General features: G+C 30.4%; 1 long non-coding RNA gene across 1 annotated transcript in view; it reads left to right on the top strand.

The window, feature by feature from the left end:
* The first annotated feature begins 1,453 nt into the window (after positions 1-1,453).
* The window catches only part of LOC113786637 (uncharacterized), a 2,640-nt gene continuing 1,291 nt past the window's right edge, over positions 1,454-2,802 (top strand). Inside the window, exon 1 of the long non-coding RNA XR_003472916.2 lies at positions 1,454-2,199. This is a non-coding gene — a long non-coding RNA (uncharacterized lncRNA). The remainder of the gene's footprint in view (positions 2,200-2,802) is intronic.

Here is a 2,802-nt window from a genome sequence, read left to right as displayed (position 1 = left end):
TATATATATATATTATATCAATACATCTTATGAAGTGGTATAAATCTAATCATTTACATTGTAGTACTTTTGTAATATATATAGTTTTGGTTTGTATGTGTGATTAATTGAAATGAAACTTGTGATATTAAATTGTGAATATTACAAAGAGTAACTAAGAGATCAATTGTGATGGTGTCACTTTGCATTTTTTTTTATGACTTCACTTTATATAATGCTATTTTGTATTTATGAATTATTATTTAATTGATAAACTTTTTATATTTGTTTAATTTTCTATTTAAAATTATTGAAAAATATATTGTTGATAGCTTTTGTCTATATAAAACCTAAATGTATCATTAAGTTTTTGTGTGCTATTTCATTTCCCCTTGTTTTTAATTTGGAGATCCGGCAAAAACAAATTCGCTCTAAGGAGGACTCATCATTGAGGTGGGTAACGATGGACCTCAGGGAAGACCAATGGAGTTGGGGAGAGATGGGAAAAGGGAATAGGAGCGGGGTGATTTAACTACATTGATTTGATTTGTTCTTTGTTGTTTATTTTTCAATTGTTGATCATAGCGTCGACTTGTCCAACGCTATATTATTAATAAAGTTGACTTTTATTTAATTGTCCACTTTTATTAATTGACCGTAGTGTCGTCGACGCTAACTAATTTGTTGACTACAACTTGTTGGCTTTAGCGACGAGCCACTCGACGCAATATAATGTTTTCAAATGACGAGTCAACGAATATAAACTAGTATTGGATGTTTTATTTTGTTGGTAGTGTCGACTTAGAGTAGGTCTGATCGATGCTATATTATTTTTTCAAATGACAAGTCAACAAATATAAACTAGCGTCAGATGTTCTATTTTATTGTTAGCGTCGACTTATAGTAGGTCTGACTGACGTTATATTAGCGTCGAATGGTATTTGGCCAACGCTATCTACTAGCTTCGACCGTTTTAGCCTAGGCCCGACACCGACGCTAATCGGATGCTAAATCAACGTTAGCATCGGCTTTTGGCCTATTAGCATGGGACACTAAAATCAGTTTTTTCTAGTAGTGTCGGGACACGTGGCCCTATAAATGCATACCAATAAATCATCTTTTATGATATATTAAAAATTAAAATGTTTTATATTATTCATTAATAAATTTACTAATTATCATTTAATAATTAGTGTTATTTTATATATATAAAAAAAAAAATATGAATAGAAATAAAAAGTGGGGTTTAAGGGTTTTGGAAAACTCGTCATCTTCCGTGCTATGACGGTTTGCCAACTCCTTTTTTGTAACTTTTGATTTGACGTTAGGGATTAAAACTCTCCGTGTCTCTGATTTCATAGGAACTAAATTCAAAAAAAAAAAAACTTACATAACTAAAATTAAAAAGTGATATATTTACATGGACCAAAGACATATTTAAACTATTGTTTTAAAAATTGTATTTTCAAAACGGAAGTTGTTAAAGTCCATTTTTTATGTGATTTCGAGGGCTAACTTTTATGCAATCAGCCCCTAATTCAAGTTATTAGACTTCTTTCCCCATACAATTTGGTTTGTTTTATGTAGAATTTTATTTTGAAGAAGTTCAATGATTTATAAGCTCTCAACAAAGGAGTTATACGCTTTAAGCATGATGTTACAAGCTTTCTGCAAGAAGTTATAAACAACACGTTACAAACTTTATGTATGAAGTTACAAGCTTCCAGTGAAGTTATAAACTGTCATTAAGGAGTTACAAGTTTTCTGCACAAATTTACAAAATCTCATAAGAAGTTACAACATTGAACAAAATTAAGGCCTATACTTGAAATAAACTCCTTTGAGTTTGCACGACCATGTAAACTCCTTTGAGTTTGCACGACCATGCAAGATATTATGTAGGATCGTTCAAACGCAAGCGAGAATCTTCACCGTGCCTAAATTATGTAGGTCCGTGCAAGCCATGTATGTAGGGTTTTGCAGGAGTGCGGGAATGCAACCATGTTTAGGGTTTCACTATAAAAAGAAAGGACAAACCTTGGAAAACAATCCCTAGACTACTACTATGAATTTGGGCACCTTTGAATCTCTTTTTGGACATCCAAACACTTGTGGAGATAATTTAACGGTCCAAATTTTAATCCACTGCGTTACCTAACTATGTTGATTTTTTGGAGAAAGTTTCTTGCCTGGAGCAACACTTGAGACGGAGATTTGGAGGTACACAAGAATTCTTCCTCTTCCTGGTTTATTATGTTTGTAATTTTAGTTCATGAATTTTAGGGAATAATAATAGAATATGTTTTCACAAAGGAAACAACCTAAAAATATAAATCCACCAATTAATTTAAAAAATGAGTCTCTTAAGTCTATACATTTTTTTTTGTCTTAGAAGATATGGTAAATTCATCATAATTAACTCACACAACTGCGAGGTATGAGGTTCAAACTCAAGACAAGACGTCCAAACTAACAATATATATCATCATTTATCGGTTGAGTTATGATTTAAAGACTATAGTAGGGATTCGTTGACTCTAGGAATACCTCATTATAATTCAATATAAACCTTGAATTTTACTAATTCAACAGTTGATTATTGACAAAATATATTAATGATTAGACACATAAAATTTTATATTAATCCAAAATTCGTATCTATGTAATCTAATTATTGATATTTACTTATATTTTTCAAAAGTTTATTATACGTTTATTTGAAATTATTAAATGAAGTATAAAAAAGGTTTAACATTTTATTCAAAAACTCATCCGAGAATTATTTGTTGAGTCAAACAATATATATATATATATATATATATA

This window comes from Cicer arietinum, chromosome 5 (genome assembly GCF_000331145.2).
Source record: "Cicer arietinum cultivar CDC Frontier isolate Library 1 chromosome 5, Cicar.CDCFrontier_v2.0, whole genome shotgun sequence".
Classification (NCBI taxonomy): Eukaryota; Viridiplantae; Streptophyta; class Magnoliopsida; order Fabales; family Fabaceae; genus Cicer; species Cicer arietinum.
The sequence above is the reverse complement of the archived record's forward strand: the minus strand, read 5'-3'. Positions and strand labels throughout refer to the sequence as shown.